Raw genomic sequence first — 20,259 nt, 5'->3', positions numbered from 1 at the left:
TTTGAACTAAAAATGTTCCTTTTTCAAGTTATCTCAGACTGCCCCTCATCCTTCTCTGATAGGAGGCGGAGGAATCTAACCTTATTGTTACAACAACTGCACAAAGATCTGGGAAATGGCATCTGAAAGCTACCTGGAAGCTTGTGTTAAAATGGCCAGGCTGATAAACGAGCAGGGTCACTCTCTTCTCTCCCCTCCCAACCCCACCCTCATTACCATTAGGAGTCTTAGTTTTGGCTGAGATGCAAAGGAGCTTTTTAGAGCATTTTCCCCTTTTCCTTGTGCCCTCTGCCTACTTCCTTCTACAACACGCTTCCATTAGAAATAATAATAATAAAAAAAAAACAACCGAAACTTCTTTTTTCTTTTAATTAAAAAGTACTGAACAAGGCCGGCTCCAGTTCTTGCCAGGCATCAGTCTGATGATTTGTACTGGCAATTTATCATCTGAGTCACTTGCCAGCAGGGACAAGAGTCCCTGAAACTGACCTCTTCACAGCAGGCTGAATTTCATTATATTATTTTTCCAGTAAAGATTTGCTTTTTAAGAGGAGAAAAAAGGGTTATAAATAGGTTAGACACATCTCAAGGCCTCAAGGATCAGTTTTACAAACTTAGCTAAGTCTTTCATCCTGTCTAGCAAATAACATTTATCATTCTTCATATTCTGCATATTTTAACTTATATGAGTACCTGATCTGAAAATTATTTAATCACATTTTATCGCCACGAGTGCTAATATGGCTTAATTAAGCACAGAATACCTGAAATATTGTCACAGTAACACCTTAGGAAATCTGAATGAAAAAAATTGTTTAATATACAAGGTTTGAATGCATCTCTTTTCTAAATCTTTTAGGTCTGAAAAACTAGTCTTGGAGACTCAGATGAAAATATTTTTTTCTAATAATTTCTGGCATGTCCTTCTTACATAGAAATAACTACTATCCTGATGTTCAGTCATTTTTGTCCCATGTCCTCAGTAGAACCAGAGAACTTTTCCGAATGAAAATAACTAGAAGGAACATAACCTGATCACATTTTTTCAAATGCATTAAAGCACTTACTTGATGACTAGCCAGACCAAGTGGATGACCACACAAGCATGCTCTAGTTTACACATGTAAATAAGACATGGTTCACTCAGTATAGTAAGTCTTAGCTGGTGAACAGAGGGACCCAGTTCTTCAACTCAGGTGAAAATATGTGAGAGAACTGAACCAGCAATATGCTACAGGTTTCCACAGAAACATCATAAGATGCATGGACTGCACTTAGATTTTTTCTTTCCAGTGTCCAAAATAAATTGAATATGGGGGAAATCTGTAAAAAAAAAATGGGAATGACAAAGTATACGAGCAAAAGCCTGAAATATGATTGTCGTCCCCTGAAGAGGTCTGGCCTGGGTCCTCAAAGATTTCATTTTCCTTTACAGAGCAAGTTGCCTCCTCACTATATTTTTCCCAGTAGGGATTGCTTATGTTTATAAGTTGAAGATTATACTGTCTCCTGGGAAAACGCAATCTGAAGTCATTTTTATGAAATAAAAGCTGCCAGGAAAAAACACTTTTTCCTATGATTTTTTTCAGTCATAGGAAATCACTTTATGTCAAAGTTTGAAATTAATGGCATTTTTATATTAGTTCTAACATAACTTAAAAACTCATATACAGACTTCTATTACATGTAGTGTTAGAATATGCTCAGAATTAACCCCAGAGAGGAAACTAGATAATAATAAATAATTTCATCTATAAGCACTATTGAAGATTAAACCCATAAAATTCCTTTATCATTGACTGCTCAGGATCATAGCTTTGTGCCAGCTGGATCAGCTTGCCTATACTAAGCCCTTGTGTCACAGAATCTTGGGTGTCTGCCATGTAGATACTAACATCCCAAGAGGTCACCTGAGGCTCCTGTTAACTTTCACTGCCTTGATTTTTAATTCACTGATAAAAAGGGTTTTTTTACCACTTGACTCTTCTTTGCCCGTGTGATTATTATGTGCTAATTTTTTTAATTTCTCAGTGCAACTATCCCATTTAAAACAATGACTGTTTCAGTACAATAAGCTTTTAGATTTGTGCAATTACTCAGTGATTAATTATTATGAGAAAAGTTTGTACTCCATTATTATGTTTGGTAAAACATTAACATAGTGATGTAAAATGGAACTGCAGTTTATGTCTGTGTACAGCATCTGTGTGCTGCAACAGATAAGTATCTGCAAAAAAGCACATTTTTTCATATACAACTATGCGACGTTGGCAAATAGTTAGCAAGTGTCCCATTATGCTACTGTCATGCAGCATGTTTTCCTTCCACTGCTAAAGCAATCTGGAAGTACACCTACTTATCTCTAGGTTCCGGTTGTCCCCTTTGTTACAGAGAAGATCATGCTACTGTTGGTCCTCTGCCCTTAGCAACATCATATTTTTGTGCAGAAAGTACTGAGATGATATTGGAGATCAATCCTTTCCAAAAACTGCCTGCAGTTACACAGAAGTGACCATAAGGCATCATCCACAGTCAGTGTCATGAAAAGAAGAGCCACACCAAAAATATCCAGCATGGAAGTGCTTACCTTCAGAAACTGGAGCTAGATAAAGTTGAGGAAGCTTGTTAGGAGGATATTAAAAAGGAGCAGTTAAACGGGTAAAATATCCACGGGGTTGGGGTTTTTTTTATGTTGAATTTTACAATAGATATATTCCAACTATTAAAAAAGACCACTACAGAAGAGTTTCCCTTCTCCTGTTCTCCTGTATCAGTGTGGTTAAACAGAGGAATCAGTGAGACTTACTGGAGAAAAAAAAAAAAAAACACAATGTCTGAACAGGGAAAGCTGAAAGGAAGTCATACGTCCCACTGAATTTGGCTGACTGAAATATTTTGAAGACCAGCTTATTGAAGGTGAAAAAAAGAAAACTAAAGGCAGTGGCCAGAGTTCTACCAAAAAGATGATGGGGTGATAGATGACCAGTTTGTAGAAAAGGTAAGGTAAAGCTAAAGTGACAACAATACAGGGGAAATGATGTGCATCTGTGCTAATATCTGAGCTTATCTTAATATCTAAGCTTTTTTTTACCAAAAGTCTACAGAAATTAGAACATACGATTGCTAAACTAATTGCTGTGTGTGATGTATCACTGCAGCTAGCCTTGGTGCTGGAAGAATGGAATGTGACAAAATTGGCACCAATCTTTAAAAAGGGGCCTAGGAAGAATCCCTAAATTACAGACCAGTAAGTTTGAGCTTGCTTGCTGGGCAAAATGATGGAAGCCAAAGCAGAGAACATGATCATTGGACACATGGACACACACTGAAAAGAGGAGAGGGTCAGTGTCTCGTACAGTGGAGAGGGAGGTCTTTCATTTATGCCATCTCTCTCTCTCAGTGTATAATTATGCTATTTTTACATATCCCATTTTATGTCTTACTGTTGGTAAAAATTGTCTTTTGCTGGTTCTTGATTGTAACTAATGTCATTCATGTTTTGACAGTTCTAATGGACTATTCACATTTTGCATATTCCACCTAGGTGAACATGACACAAATCCAGATGATAAATTCTTTGTTTTCCCTCTGCTCCAAGAAAATAAATACATTCTCGCACACCCAAGAGACCACAGTTACATGTTTTCATTCTAATAATTCAAAAATTCTCTATGTTCTTCAGCCAAGAAATAAACAATTCTTTGTGAGATTGAAATGCCCTAACTAGCTAATTTAAGAACATCAGGTGTTCTATGGCATTTTGCAGTTGTCACTAGAGAGCAGCCATTGACAACTGTGAACTTTTATTTTAAGATAAGAAATTAATGCCTCTATAAACAATGACAGCGAAAATTATGGTCTAGACACTTTGGAGAGAAGTAGCAAGGGAGGGGAGGGCAATCATGCATTTTCTTTAGTCAAAAATAAACTCTAGAGCACCATAAACAAAAACAAACAGAAAGAAAATTTAAATTATTTTTTTTAGAATGCATAAAATTGTCCTGAAAGTGAAACCCTGTCTTGGAAAGAGCAAAATAAAAAATAAATCTGAGAAGTTTTCTTTTTATAAATTTGCAGTTTTAAAGTACCAGTCTTCTCATGAAAGACACTTTCACAGAATTTTTTTTTCTCTAAAAAAATAGGTTTTTCCTCATTTTTCTCATTGAAGAAAAATGCTTTGTCTTGAAATCTTTGAGCAATTTTGTTTGGGATTCTTACTGTAGTTCTTTTCCATCATTTAGTGGAAATATTAACATCTTCCTAAATAAAAATGTACATGGAGATTTCCTGAGTTGCTTCCCACTTGTTTTTCACATTTATTATTACTGTGATCTCAACATTAAAATAATCAGCTTATTTTTCATAATTTTTATGTAAATATATTTTGCACTGCTGGTGCTTAATTTGTTATTCTGTTGATGAATGGTATCCATTACTATCTCTGTGAATCTTGAAATGAGAAGATTTTGAAAAGCCAAACAGGTGGTGAGATACTGTAACTCCTTTATTCTGTTTGAATTTATCTAAATATCCCAAGCCCTGTTTTATTTTCTGTGTAAGAAATCGGCATGATTCACTTCTTATAACTTCAAGAAAATACAATCTCACAACACAGCATTTCTATTCATATTGTACAGGATGTACGTACCAAAACTGCTAGAGACGGTAAAATCAGGGTAGGAGAGGAATAGAATGGAAAAACCTTTATTTTGTCTTGCTTCTGAGATGGCTTCCAGAATTGTACTGCTAGTCTGGATTGTTTGGAATGGTCAGAAAGTGCAGTTGCCCGTGTAATCCTACCTGGTCATCCTTGTGCCTAGGCTTTGTAATCTTGGCTGTTTTCTCTGGCACAGAAGCCTACTGTAAAGGAAAAGGGGGACACAGCTTCCCTGAGCCCAGTTTTGCTGTGCCACAGGCAGTAAAATGTTTCTCAGCCTGACAGAAAAAGTAGTCTTTATTTTCCAAAAAGAGCAGAAATACAAGTTCTTTGGTTTGAAAATCTCTTCTAGACTAAAGAAAGAAGGGAAGTTCACCACAAACAACTGCATGGAATTAAATTTATCTCCTAGAGAAGGGCAGAGAGTTTAAGAATCCCTTCTGAGGTCTGGAATGAGTGGCAAACAGTATCAAACTCGGTGCTTTAATATCAAACTGTGAAAGCAGGAAAAAGAAGGATATAGAATCAGTAATGTACCAAATTAAATGGGACCTGTCATCTCACAATCAACTCAGATTATCTAATAAATGTTGAGAATATTGAAAAAAGTCTTAATAAACCCAGGCTCCAGGTAAGGAAGGATATTTTTAGCATCAGTAAGTATAATCCTCCTGCAAAGACAGGAACAGCGTCCCAGCCCCCAGCCAGAGAGTGCCTCTGCTCCTGAAACCATGATGAGACCAAAGATTTGTAACCAAGCAGCTAAGGGAGAGCAGGGCGATGTTCACAGAAACATGGAAAAACATATCCATCTGGTACACAAACCATGCACATATAAGGCAGTGCTCGCACTTAATTGAAACGAGGTAGAGGCACCAAGGATAGAAGTCCAGTGATTTGTCTCAGTGAGTAAGGTGAAGGATATATGACCAGCAAAAACTGGAAAACCGAAGGGGACTTTGGTGCATCTTTTGGGAACAAGTTAAATACACCTCCACTCAGGAGCTCAATAAACAATATATGCCTTTCCTGGATGAAATTACATACATCTCGAGTCTTCAAAATTGTTTTAGCACTTGAGTCTTTCATTTAATTTACCTCTCACTGCAAAATCTTTATCAAAGATGTTGTGGGATGTACCTTCTTTTAGAACAGGAGGTTCTTAATGGCAGAAGATGCACTTGACAATAGTTTCTGTTAGAGGTCTCTTTCTCAAACACCTTTCATTTTGAGGACTTCATTTATATGTGAACACAGGGTGTTAAGTTTCCATTTGTGTAAATGATGAAGAAAATCCTTGTTTAAGAACTTTTTGCACCAGCCTTTCCTAGGTACAAATGATTAGACTGGTTGCAAAGCAATTAAAAATGAATCTCAATGGTATTCTGTTTTAAAATGTCACCAGGGACCTTTTCAGTCACTTTTCTTAATGCTCATTCCCCTGCTCTCTCTGTCTGTCTCTCTCTCTCTCCCTCCTTTTAATAAACATTTTGGTTGTCAAAATTGGCTTGGCCTGAAATAAATGCAAGTTTGCCCTGAGGACCAAGGAGAATTTTTCTGCAGAGTATAAAGCACATTGTCTGAACAGTTTCAGAGCTACAGATCATTAAAAATAAATGACTCAGTTTGAATATTCTAAAAGCCATTGCTATAAAGATTAGAGGTAGCTATCAGGCTTGTTTTAAACTTGGAAAATCACCATTAAAAAGAAGAAATAGAAATAACTGCAAGCAAATTAGGACTTGTTTATAGTGCACAAAAGATTAGTTGGATGCATATAACTTACAAGGACCATTTGTATAACAGGTTAATAAACATTTTGTATACTTTTTTAAGTTGCCTTTTTATGTATTTGTTTTGGTAGAGATAAATGGAAAACAACAGGAGTTACTTTTTGGCATATTTGAACAAAAATCCATTTGTCCTGGTGAAGTCAATTAATGAGGAAGACTGGGACGAAAGCATTCTCACTTCAAAAGTAGGTACCACGGTCACTGCTTTATTCTGCACAGTGTCATGATTAACTTGTGAAAATAAAAGAAATGTTCACATAAGCCATAAACCTTCCAGTGGTTGTTCACCTGCCCACACCTGCCCAACTGGGTGAGTTCCCAATAAGTTGATGGTATCTGTCTCCAAAGAATTTTGGAGAACTGAATTGCCTTGTCCCTCCTTGGGACAGCTTTGACTAACAAGTATCACATGCTTGGAAAAGCTTGGAAAAAACACCCAAAAAAAAGGACATCAGTCTCCTTCATCTTCCTGTCAATCAAGGCATGGGTTAGAGCAGGTCATGAATCTGCAGAAGGCACTGGCCCTCCTGGCAGAGGCACCACAGCCTCCCACAACTGACACTACCACCCAAACTGGGCAGGTAGCTATGGGAGATACACCTTACCTGCCCAGCAGACCTACTACTCTTGGGTGCGTTTGCTGTCTAGGCAGCACTGAAACAGAGAGGAAGATCTGCATGTGTTAGAGCAGAGGCGAAGAGAAAACGATTTGCTTGGTTTGCAACTGGATTGTCTTCCAAGGAAAAAATCTTGTCAGAAAAATGCAAAGACATAGAAAGACAAATAAAGGTGCAAAATTCATCCCCACTTTCCTGCTTACCCTTGGATGGAAAATAAAATGAAGATAGTACATTTTGTTTCTCTGCACATCTGAAGATAATAACCATACTGCAAATAGTGGGAGTTGAGTGACAAAGGCTTCTGACTCTCTAACCTCTTTGCCCATGGTTTCACATGAGCTCTCTGCCTATGAAGAGGCTGTGGTTAGAATGCTCCAGCATCTTGTCTTTAAAAACACCATTGGCATAACCTCTCAAAAATAAAAATACTCATCCCTGAGTTTAGTTGCACTGTAGTGGCTCTGCTACCCTCCTTCAAAGAATATTCTGGCAACGTCTAAAACATACTTTTGCTGACTACTTTTCTGGTGTAAACCTTCTTTCTCAGTAAGGAAACCATCAAAAAGGAAAGATCTGAAGACTATTTTCTATTTTTCTGCAGGCACAAAGTGATACTTAGACTTGTAGTCCATGTCGAATTAAAAGTCACAGCAATGCTTCTCATGAATGCTCCAAAGACTCTAGTTCACCTTCTCCTGAGCAGGAGAGACTTATATTTGGACATTTACATCTGTTACCTTCAATAGTTGACTTGGTTAGTTGTTAGGGGGAGAAGAGGTGTCTTCATTTTTAAGCTTCTGCTCTAATGTGAATAAAAAACCACATCCCCTTACTTCAGAAAACGTAGACAGCTAGACAGACAGGAAAAGTTTCCTCAGTATCTAAGCAAGTAAGTATCATTTTCTGTTAACTGTGGGGTTTAAGGCTCTAAAACCCAATGTCTATCGACATCTAGAAGATGCACACAGTTGCCCAGCTCTGCCTTGGTCTCTCCATGTCTGAACCGATAACAAGATTTCAGATATTCAGCTTCCTGAAGTTCTGGTTGAGCAGCTCAAACACAGTAAATGTAGGCACCAAAGCCCCCAGGTTTCTTTGTAGCCTGGCTATACCCATCAGAGAAAGCCTTTCAAAGTTCAAGCCAAATTAACTGGTATCTCTTTTTTTTTTCTTTTCTTCTCTGTCCACTCTCCTCCTTTACCTCCTCCTCTTTGTCTAAACAACATGTGAGCAATATGAAAAAGGTGGACCAAACATCTTCTGTTTGTACTGTAATATTGTTTCCCTGTGTGAGTTTCCTTTTTCAAAATGAAGGGCAAGTGATCAAGATCTGAATGTGGATTTTTTCCTCAGAATCTGCTAGGCACGTGGAAGGGATTCACCGAGATGGCACTGAATTAATTCTTGGCCTGTGGTTGTACTACTTCTGTAAAATGAACATACACAAAAGTGACAACTTATTGTAGGAGACTCAACTTGCATATGAGAATCATATCTGAGTCTCATAAAAGCTGATGAAATTTTTAAAGACTAGTTTAAATAGAGCTTTGTGCTAATGGTTAAGCAATATGTACTGAAAAAACCCACACCCTTTAAAAAAAAAAAAAGTTCATATGAAATACTAATTGAACATTCAGAAAAGAAAGTACACCATCTAACAAGGTGCAATGGACCCACACATTCATGCAGTTTTCCTTGCTCATGGGTGCTCTTTGGCCCTCTCTTGAATACTCAAAGGAATGAAATATAAATCAACTGAGATGTATTCTCCAGCCCAAATAAATTACTGAAAAACTCAGGGCAGAAAAGACAGTTTCTACAGAAAGATAATGTGGTGATTACTGTCTCTAGAGAAGAACATGTGCACTTCCATGATGAGAAAAAGGAAAAATGGCCAGCAAGGGAAAGGATATTGGCTTTGAAGACACTCTACAGGGTAAACCAAAGCAAGGAGTGACACAAGTGGTAAGGAGGTCATGAGATGTGGTAAGAGGTGAAGTATAAAACTAGCCACAAACAAACAGATGTGTAGGAGGACCAGTCTTATAAAACCCAGCAGCTTGAATTTCATAGTTTACTTGAGGCCAGAAGCCAAAGCAAAAATTTAAGCATGCTTGTGTAACTGCTGCATATAGAAACCTGTATTTATGTGGGAAAACATACAGTGTACAAAACAAAACACAAAACCTGTTAATGGACAAAATATTTTGGCAAGTTTATGGTTTTTTCTAGCTGTACGCAGCCAGCTTACTTTATGAAAGAGAATCTGCAGTTTGCATTACAGCTCTAGGATAGTGATTAGTAGAAAATTGTTATTTCACATGGCACTTGTTATTAATGATTATAGTATTTGTTTAATGACTAGTCTTCTATTTTTTCCCACATTCTTATGACAGCAATTATCACATTGTTTTAGGTATTGTCATTGGGGACGGTAATTTAGAAGGGTGTAATTTACTTCTGATTACTATATTGTGTCACATGAATTACTATACTTCATCATGGTGTACAGAACCATGGAAAGAGAGAGCAGCTACTGCCTTGCCTGAGGCTTGGTGGATGGGAAGGAAATTAAATGGTAACGTGAAGGAAAGCTTCTGTTTAAACACAATAGCTTGCTTGGAATGCAGGGCTCTCAGATGGTCACTGTGTAGAGAAGGTAGACACAAACAGAAGAGAGTGCAGAATTATATGTCTTCATAAAGATTGCTTTCTAAAACCTCAAAAAGAATTTAAATCCTCACAAAAAAATGCCTGTTGCTAAAATTGCCCACAGTATGGAAGTAACTAGGGTTATATATGTTTATTTACAGAAAGCGACACAGGCAATACTGCATAACTACTGTGCACCATTACAGCAATATGTGAAGTGCCTGAGTTACTCTTATATGTGGGCTTTTTTCTATTTCTTATTATAAAGTATATAACATCCTAGGCTAACAAGAACTATATTGCATTATATCCTCTTATATAGGCTATATTACAGATGGCTACACTATATTCTCCATTATCCTAAAATGTGAAGTACAAAAGCTGACACGTTTCTGAAACAGCTATTTAGCTTGTACAATCCAGCCCCATTAGCAAAATTCTTTCATATATGCCATATTTGTATGCAGAATTTTTCCTCATGATATTTACTCCAGCAGAGAGTAAGAAAGAAAGAGCAAGCTTGGATTCCTGACACCTTTCTCTCTTCCAGCTGTATAATGAAACAGTAAGAAACAACTCAGAGTATCATAATTATTCTGTGGGCTTGGGGAAGAGCGTTATTGACCCTTTCTGTTCAAGCAGTGGAACAGTCACAGCAGTAATGACACACTTCCTTTGTTAATGGTACCAGAGCAGTCCGCCATAAAAACGTCACCTGATCTTCTCAGTCTAGCATGGCACCCAGTATCTCAGGCCATTATGTGCATTTAACTTTCAGCAAATTACTTCACCGCTACACCAAGGTGAAAGAAATACTTTGGAACTTTGTGCTTTCCAAAAATAAAATTTTTAAGTCATCCTTTTCACCAAGCCTAACCCTTCAGGCTGGTAATACTGATGAGATATTGGCTAAGAATGTGTAAGACGAAACATCAAATTCCAGTGAAGGTCACAAAGCTGCTAAATCATCTGAAACATTAAGAGGTAATGAAGTAATACATTAAAGAACAAAATAATCAATAGAGCTAAAGAATTTTATGTTTTGCTGTCCCTTTTTAGACTGACACAGCTGTTTGACATGCAGCTGTGTACATGGCTGCCTGTTTACGTATGAAATACTGTTCTGTCTCCCCAAAAGGCCCTTCAGCAGGTAAAACTGCTGGCATGCATGTGAAGACAGCAAGAAGCACAAGGGCACCACTTGAGGGCCTTTAAAAACACAACTACCACAAATACGTGACTTGCTCAGTGATGAAGTTAGAATTCAGAAAAATCCTGTGGATGGGAAAAAAGGAACTGCTTATTTTTTGCTATTTCAAGTTCAAGATGGAGATAAAATTATATATTGAAATGGTGGATCCCCGTAACCACCAGAACATACAATAACAGCAGGGCAACCTGGCAATGAGAAAAGTCTTGCTGATTTGTTAAAATTTTTCCACTTCAGATTGCGCTCCCCGCCCCCCCCCCCCCCCCCCCCCCCCCCCCCCCCCGCCCTTCAGTCCAGGCAATTAGCAGTGGAGAAAGATGATGAGAAAGACAAAGTCTCTGATTTGTCCAAACTGGAGATATAAAGAAATGGCAGTGCTACTTGCCTGGTTTCTCTAAAACTTAGCCTTTGGATGATTTCTGGACTAGCTTTAACTGAGGTATTTGTTGGGCGCTTTTTTTTTTTTTTTTAATAAAGCAGGAAAGGTGAGAGTCATAGGGTTGGTACTCTTCTAGCTATCAGTGTCCAAGCAACAGCCATTTGTGTCCAAGCAACAGCCTCACTCCCTCTGTTCTTTGACCTGTTCCTCTTAAGTGACTGGAAATGTTCAAATAATGACAAATAGGAGCATTGTAAATTCCCCCGGAAACGGTTGACATTGGTGGGGATGGAGCTCGCAGTGTGAAGGTGAGCTCCATCTCACAGCACATGACACTAAACATACCTCAGGCAATAATGCTGGCTCTCACAGCGCTAACATCAACTATGGCATTAACAAGAGAGCTGCACAAAAAAAATCTTATATCCAGCAATAAATGATAACACAAATGCCTGAGGACAGGTTCTGGGAGCTTCTTGGTAATCCATCCTAGTGCAGACTGTGAAGCACATGTTGATACTCAGAACCACTGCCTGTGAACAAAGGTAGAGCTAAGGAGACCCATCAACTTATTTTCAAATATGGTTGTTAGGAGAGGCTTCAGAAAGTACCCTGAGAGCTATTAATTCTTATCCAGTGCCTGCTACTGCAGCTTTTTACAGTGAAGGTCTACCTGCCCTGCTGTCTCAGTGCTGAATACTCTTCATTTGAATTGTCAAGGCTTCAAGCACATTACAGGGGGTTTACTTTGTGGAGATCTCACCCTTCCTGGCTAAAATCTGGTGCCTGAATATCAGGGAGACAAACCAGGTTTTAGCAACATGAATGATGCTGTATTTACACTCAATATGCAGACGTCTTGCCTGTCAATTCTAGCTCTGATGTTTATGCTACTTCTTCAAGCTAGCTGGGTTATATCTAGAAGAGGTGGGAGGTATTGGGTTCTGTTCCTAAAAGGGCTGTCATTAACTATCAGTGGCAGATTAAGAGGTGAATTTTTGAGCAGAACACAGACCTGTTTAATGAAGGTTTTGGAAACTTGAATTGAAGCTAGTTTTACTAGGCAGGATGGTAGTATACAAGCAATCCTAAACACTTCAGTAATACTTGACCTGCTACAAATTTAATCTTTTTCAAGACTTCCCATAAGTTGCAATTTTATTGACTTGAGAGCTAGGGACATTTTCTTTGACTTGCTTTCATTATTGGAAGTGGAGTAAAACAATACTTGAAACATAAAGGGGGCATATATTGCTGTTTAAATCGCAGAGCTACCAGAGCGTCAGTGACATGGCTAGAAATGAAAGAGCAGAATGAAAAAAAACCTTAAAGCTATAGGGAGATCAGGAAGAGAAACAGTTTATTGGTCATGGATAATAAACAGTAAAAAAAAAAAAGAAGGAAGACATGCAAAAGAAAGTTCATTAGAATTGGTGTGAATACTACACATAAAGACAAATAGCATCCAATACAGAATTCATAGACCACTAAGAATGTAAGCCTTCCTATTTGCACTTTATATTATTTTTACATAAACATTTTAGAAACTGTTCTTATTTATTTACTGTTAGCATACCACAGCCATGCATACTGAACAAAGCATCAGAGACCAGTCTTTTACCTATGCATGTGCTTTCTGCTTTGTTAATGCCTTCTTATATCATTGCTGGTTTTAGCATCACTGACTTTTGTCCGAGAACAGTATCATCATAATCTTCTACATAATATTCCACTCTTACAGTCAGCAGTGCTGTCCCACTCAACCCACTTCAAATTGCAATTTAGGATGGTTGGGAACTGATAAGCTGCTGCTCAGTTCTGTTCAGTGTTGGGCTAATCATACCAGCAGCACATGATCAAAGATTTAACAAACGGAGCACCGTAAGACTGAGATGATGGCGTAACAGGCATGTCTAGTACATAGGATAGTCACAGGATACGAGTGATCTAAGTCAGTTGTGCAGCTAGTCCCTCCCCCACCATAGGAAAACACAATATTGCTGGCAAGAGTTTAGCTTCTTGCTATAAACCCTTCTTTCCTTCTCCTTCTTTAACTTTCTCTCATTTCTCTCAGGATGAAATTACTTTTATATCAACTACATTTCAAAAACCTGAAGTTCTCCCTCTGTATCACATATTAAGGGAAGGGAAAAAATATCTAGTAACAGAGTTATCATTTAAGCAAAGTTACTCTTCTACAAACCAACCAGAAAAAAAATGAAAAATTAAAGCACAGGGTATATATTTGGAAATTCACCAACAGAACTGAAGCCATTAAGAAACAGGCCTGGAATTAGTATAATTCACATAATACATCTAAACATTTCTCTGTATTTCCACAAAGAATGGGAAGTCCCAAGGAATTTAATGGTGCGTACTTTAAATGCCTTCCATTAGTTGTTTTTCCCTTCAGTTCCTGCTAAGTGGCTTTACTAACAGAAGATTATGGTTACTGCATTTTCTACATTTCAGGTAAGGGCTGTGGTTAATTAACATGTTGCCTTAGTAATGATCAACTGTTTGTGACAGGTTGAAGACATAATGGTTTCTACCACTCTTTTTACCATAATAGATGTCAGCAAGTTGATACTAATAAATTCTCATACCACGAGTGGCACAGTAAGTCATTTATTAAATTTATTAAATTTATTAAATTACTATCGGCAAGTTTTAGGTAAAGAGAACACTTCCTAAAGTTTAAAGAACGAGAGGAAAGGAAGAGCTGACCTGTTTCTTGGTTATGCTTGAGACTATTTCTTCCCTCAAAGTTGCCTTGACTGGTGAAAGGAAAAATATTCAGGTGATTCAGTCACATGGAACATTGCACTTGGTGTCCTTGAGCCAATGGACAAGGAAATATTTGGGCTTATATTCTAGCAATCTAGGTGAACACGTTAAGAGAGCATCTATCTCATTTTAAAATCAGTTTACTATGTATTTACATAATTCTATTTTTTTTCTAATCCTTCCCAGCTAGTTGTCACATTGCAACTTCATAGCATAATACAGAAGTCCAGCTGAGCAAAGGCAACCAAAAAGATCTGTTCTTTATTCCTTAATTGTACATATTTACATTTAGTAAAACCTTTGTTAAATTTCTGTACCACAATTTAACTTAAATTCTCACTAATACACTTATTTAATGCAGAAACTCGATCTTATTAAAAAATGAACTTTTTCCAAAAATCCAAACTGATTTCAATAAACGAAAACATAAAATTCTTGCCATATTTTTAATGCTTATGTTCTTGTTTATTTTGTTTTATTTTATTTTAAGGTTTCATTCATCAAGTGATGGGAGAGAAAATACATCACATGATTTTCATGGCCAGATGCATATCATATGTAATGCTTACTAAACAGTTAAAGAGCCTATGAATAATCTACCCATGCTGCCCAATGGATATCTAGAAATGAAAATAATTGCAGAATGCAAAATGCTTCATGAAACATTTGCAAACAGAAAAGAGGGAATTCTGACAGCCCCAGTTGTCGGACAATAATACCATTCATATTTGGCATTGACTAAGCACACATATCATTTAAGATACTCCTATTTATAGAAACATGGGATGATTTGACATAGCATCACAGAGTATATATTCATATACAGAATATATAAAAATTTTTGTCTCTATCATTATGCTATTTTTTAGAATTTAAATAATTTAGTGCAATCTGACCATCAAGACTAGTCTTGCAATTTCCAGCATGTCATTCTTCTTACGGGCTTCTACAGAAAATCAAACACATGTAGGTACTTTTTCTCAGGAGGCATTTCTTTCTAATAAAAAAAAAAAAATAATCTGTCCAAGATTACCTCTACTGTGTTTCTGGAGTCACTGAAGGACCTTAAAAAGGTTTTGTTCATTATGTTTAGGTATTTAACCAGAGGATATCTCTTTTCCAACAAATTCCTTTCCTCAACAACAAAGCACTTGAAAGTCTTCAGTTTTATTACAGTAAATCCCAAAGGTTTCTTTCCATTTTACAGTATATCCTACCTATTAGATGAGAATCACCTAAAAAAAAATCTTTTGAAAGAAATAGAGGCAAAGGAAATAAAGAAGCTATTTCTCACAAAGGTATTTTGTCAGTTGAAACTAGAACGGAGTCATAACATGGAAATGTTTGTAGTAACCTGCAAACTTGCTACAAAATATCTTTACTATCTTCGCCAGAATATCTCAGGTAAAAGTAAATGATGATTTTAGATAACGATGCCAAAATGTCCTTTGAATTCTCTAATTGTAACAGTGCTCTTCTGATATATAAAAGAAGTGAGGCTTGTAGGGAGAAGTAGTGGGAAGTATCTTCCATGGCAGGGGTCCTCAAACTTTTTAAACGGGGCCAGCGCGTGGATGAAGTGGCAGGAGGTCATCTGCGGCTGCTTGGTTTCCCCCCCAGCCCCCGGCCAGGGGGGGGTGGGGGGGGGGGGCGGGGGGGTTCTGTAAATACCGGGGGCCGGATTGAGGACCCTGGGGGGCCGTATCCAGCCCGCAGGCCGTAGTTTGAGGACCCCTGTTCTATGGAAATAGATGAAATAATTTGGGAAGGTGGACAAGGTTTTCAGCTCTCAGAAAGCAAATGAGGAGGATAACAGTTTTTACCTATCCTAAGAGGGACTTGCTTTTTCTTCCATAGTATGTCATTTTCCTGATTTTCCCTTTGGAAGGTTTCTGCTCAGCTTTAGCACCACAGATGATTAAAACCAGAAATCAAATTAGACCTCAGAAAAATGTTCTCAGATTCTGATTTTTTACTGGTTAAAGCTGGTTCAAGCAAGCACAATGCAATAGCAAGGTAAAAAAATAAAATCTCTTTGAGTTAATGTACATCTAATTAATACACAGAGACACAAATGGAAAGAGGAAAGTTATAAATACAGGAAGGTTCTGTTAAGTGACTAGACAAGATGTGAGAAGGGATAAAGTTCTCTGTAAACCATATTACTAAGAGTTGTTTCCTGTGATTTACATTCAGTGCTCTGTCAAAAGGATGCTACTCACCACAAGAAATCCTATGACTCAGAAAGCCAACTAGTGACTTGCAGTCTGGATTCCAGCATCCTTGTCTGCATGCAGAAGTATTTTTAACCCACAGCTAAATCAAGAAAGATCAATAGGCAATAAAAAGAGAATTAATTAGAACAAACAACAAAAACTAGTATGGTAATTCACATTAATTACAATCACTCTGTTTCTCTAGCAGAGAACTGCAAGAGGAGTTACTCTATGAAAGCATAAATCACTTTCTCACTCTGCCCTGCTCAGCCCTTTTAATGCCTGGCTCCCTTGCATTTTTCTAAAGGATCCAGGAACCTCCAAAACTTTTCAGCAAATACCAAAGGTCATCCTGTCAAATTGTCAAAACAGTTTTCAGTTACAATCTAGTAACAGTTTGGTGATTTTTTTTAATCTATTTACTATTTTTATACCCATCCCTAGCCCACCCCCATTTTGTTAGCATACACACACCCCACCACCCATTTTGTTAGCATATTTGCAAGTAGGGGATTGTGCATAATGAAGATCTTTATTTTTCTTGGAATCATTTTTGACCCATCTCCTGAAGAGTTATGACAGCTTTATGTGTAGGAAACAGGCCACTGTTTAAGCAGTACTGGTTCAGACAAGCAATAAGAAAAACCCTTCCTTGACCTGGCCTACTGGCACATCACCAGTTGTAACTTTTGTTAGCTGTAACCAGAATTAGAACTCTTCTAATTAATTAGATATTATCCTAAATAATTAGAAGAAGGCAACACATTGCCCTTGTATGAGGGTCATCCTTTAGCTTTATGCTTGGTTCTGTAATGTGATAATCAACGAAGTTGTGGTCTCACCTTGAACAATTCTGATAGTATATCACAGCCATGGGATTTCCAGTTAGCATATCATTCATATTAGTACGAACATATGATATGAATCAAAAAGGACTTCAGTCTTATTAAGGAGAAAGCTTCATATTCGCATAATAATAACTACTTATTATGCAATCAATATCTGGAAACCATACAATTACTTAATGTTTAGTATGCAAGAGGTTGATCAACAGAAATTGGAGTCAAATCCAATTTAAAACCAGCAAAATACTTCTGTTCCATTTGAAACAGAAACTTCTCAGCTTGACCACTCAGTGTAGACCAGCACACACAGAGGAATCCATCCTTTTCTTTTAGCAAGTTCATGTAAAATTTCTCCTCTTGGCTCAATGCTTTTCCCCATTACATAATTAACTTACAAGAAGAAAATAAAAGGCATCAAGAGAAGCTGAAGAGAAACACAGTTGCCTTGTAAAGGAACATTAAGACTTCATTCCCAGGAAAGGGGTGATGTTGCTTGAAAGTGCAACCCTAAAAATATTTCTATAGGGAAGTAGTCATCTTTCCAAAATTGGTGTTACATGGATATCTGTAAATAACTGCTAGAATTTAATACCATTTCCCTCAAATGGTTTGCAAAATATTATGTCTAGTGCTGTTTCCTGTTATCCTGTCTTTCTAATACTCACAGAAGTAAATGAAGTTCAGTTTAAAAGAATGTATGATATAAGGAAAGTTGCTATTGGAAGATATGTGAAGCAGTTACCAAATGTTTTTTATGTGTCTGTCACTAACAGAAACTGCAAGCAGTGATCTATAGTAATAATGAAGGATATGCTGTAACTGGTGGGCAGGCTCAGAAATAGCTCCTCACTACCTCCTACACAGTCCCATCAGTGGACACAGAGGCAGCAGTGCCACTGAGGAAAGTGAAATTCACTGTATGGGCCATTCACAGCTGATAAATGCCCCAACACAGGATGCTGGAGCAAACTGTAATGTAAAGCAACCCCAGGGTGCTTCCAGCTGACCAAGGGCTAAACCAAGAACTCAGGAGTGTGAATATGATTTACAGCACTTTGCTCTTGCTTGTACTGTGCGATGCAGAAAATATACTCTAGTTTTGCTTATGGGTCTGCTATAAACATAATCAGACAATTATAAGTCTAGCTGATTGAAAGGAGGAAATGGCATTTGTATTCATGAACTCTGTTTTATCTATCTGTGCATACAAATAACTGCATGCTAAAAATATGGGAAAAGTATGAAAAGGATGTTCATTTTCCAGCAAAGACATGTTCCTCATTGTTAGGTGACTAATTGATTTTTTTCCTCTGCAGCATAATACAATTATTGGAAATTGCAAGGCGGTAACACAGTCTCTCTTAGCATAAAATAGAGGATAAGAAATCAAAGACAGGAAAAGAATAACTGCTTGAGGCATAGGTCATCTGTTATGGTGTAGAATGTACTAACTACATTAACTTTGTCATACATCTGAAACTTCTAATCTGCAAGTAAGGTCAGATGTGTGTTTCTCTGAATTTAGGTGAATACAGAGCACTGTCAAAGAAAAAAAGGGGGGGGGGGGGGAAGATCTGAGAAGATGAGAAGACACAAAGCCCACAGTTCTAATAAAAAATGTTTTTCCAGTGCTCCCCATTGTCTATTTTCCATGATCATTTTTCACATTAGGATAAAACCGTTGTCATGATAGGCAACACCTGCCACCCCTGGGCAGCCATTCTTGGGTGGCTCCTGCTGTGAGCAGCTCTTCCACCAAACAGCTACTGTCTAATTCACTGCTGCCTTGCACCTTAATAGCCATTTATGTCTGTGCAGTTTGTCTAGAAAAGACTGAAAACACCATGAGTGAATGCACGATTATGGTTTGGTGGTGTTTTGCCTACTTCTGGGTCTGACATAGCTCATGGAGGAGAAGGAAGAAAAGGGCTGTGGCACTGCCCTGTTAAATACCTGGGAAGATCTGCCTTTTTGGATATTGCTACTTAGGATGGGAGGAAAGGGGGTGTCCTCCCTCTGCTATTATTCACGCCTGCACTTTACAGAAGGGAAGGTGTCTATGCAAACAACACTGAACACCAGAACATAAGTCAATAATCATAAGTATAAAGGAACTGAATATTCTGGTGGGAAAATACTGACACATCAGATTACTCAGACTGCAGAACAATATCTGTGTTTGACATACCTATCTGCTGACACTCAGACTTATTGCCTTTGTCAAGAGGATTAACATAAAAAAAATACAAGTATACTTAGCTGCAAAAGTAATGTTTCTGTTGCTTTTTGGGTTTTTTTTCCCCAGTAAGCTGATCTATTTGCCTTTAAGCCATTAACAATCAAGACTAACATACCTCTGTTTCTGAACTGTCTGAAAAAGCTCACCATTATGAACATGCACAACATTATAGATGTTTTTGACGCCATTTCTCATTTTGTCTTCAAGTTTACTGAGCAACAAAAGACAATATTAACAAAGCAGCCACGAAGAAAGAAAGGGTGAGATAGTGAACAAGTGAGTGAGTGAGTGAGTGAGCAAAAGAGAGACGGACACTGGGAATGTGAGTCTTAGCTTTGTGCATTGCATCTGTTTAATTGCAACTGCTTTCACACACAGATCCAATATTTATGTTGAGGCAGGGGTGAGCAAAATTGCCATGAAAAAAAGGCAACATTGCAACTGCAATCCAGTAAAAAGTCATTCTTTGGGTGGATTGCAAACAGGCCTGTGCAGAACTATTAAGCTCCACAGCTCTTAAAAGCCTAAAACCCCCATCACTTTAAACAATTTTTTTTTTCAACAGCTTCAGACAAAGTCGCAAAATTTAAATGCCTAAATTTCTTCTCCTTAGGCGACCTCCCAGAGCACTCAGCCACTTCTGATGCCAGTTCCAAGCAAAAACGTGATCAGTGCAACAGACTTCAGGAACTGGTTGTTTGAAGACACACCGCATCATTCCCTATGACAAACACAATTGTCCCTTGCCTTTTTGTCCAGGAGTACTGTGTGTCTCCAGCTTTATTTTACTCTTCAGAACTCAGGACTTCAATTCACTAGAGAAATTCAAGGCATAGTTAAGCAGCTGCTTAAGTCCCTTGA

Source organism: Falco naumanni, chromosome 6 (genome assembly GCF_017639655.2).
Source record: "Falco naumanni isolate bFalNau1 chromosome 6, bFalNau1.pat, whole genome shotgun sequence".
Lineage (NCBI taxonomy): Eukaryota > Metazoa > Chordata > Aves > Falconiformes > Falconidae > Falco > Falco naumanni.
The sequence above is the reverse complement of the archived record's forward strand: the minus strand, read 5'-3'. Positions refer to the sequence as shown.